A 314-nucleotide genomic window follows, 5' to 3' on the forward strand; every position below is an offset into this window, starting at 1 on the left:
TGGTCAGTATAGAAGATTATTATTCCATGTCCTCTATATTGGAGATCATGTCACATTCTCCTCTGAGTGATCAGGAATCCTGTGGGGAAGACACAGCTCTGTGTGTAATAAGTGAGAAGATGATAGAAGAATATTTATCACGGAATGTCTTTACTATTCATCACCATTCACCGATGACATTCGCAGGCTCTCCGGCATTCACCTTGTGATGTGAGCAGTGCTCAGTCAGCAGGTTGCCGGTGTGTGTGTATTCGGTTAGTTGGATGTGTCGGTGCTGTGCCGTAGTGCCCCCTCTGCCCCCCCCCCCCCCCCCC

This window comes from Nanorana parkeri, unplaced genomic scaffold (genome assembly GCF_000935625.1).
Source record: "Nanorana parkeri isolate BGI_ZX_2015 unplaced genomic scaffold, ASM93562v1 scaffold1789, whole genome shotgun sequence".
NCBI classification, from domain to species: Eukaryota; Metazoa; Chordata; class Amphibia; order Anura; family Dicroglossidae; genus Nanorana; species Nanorana parkeri.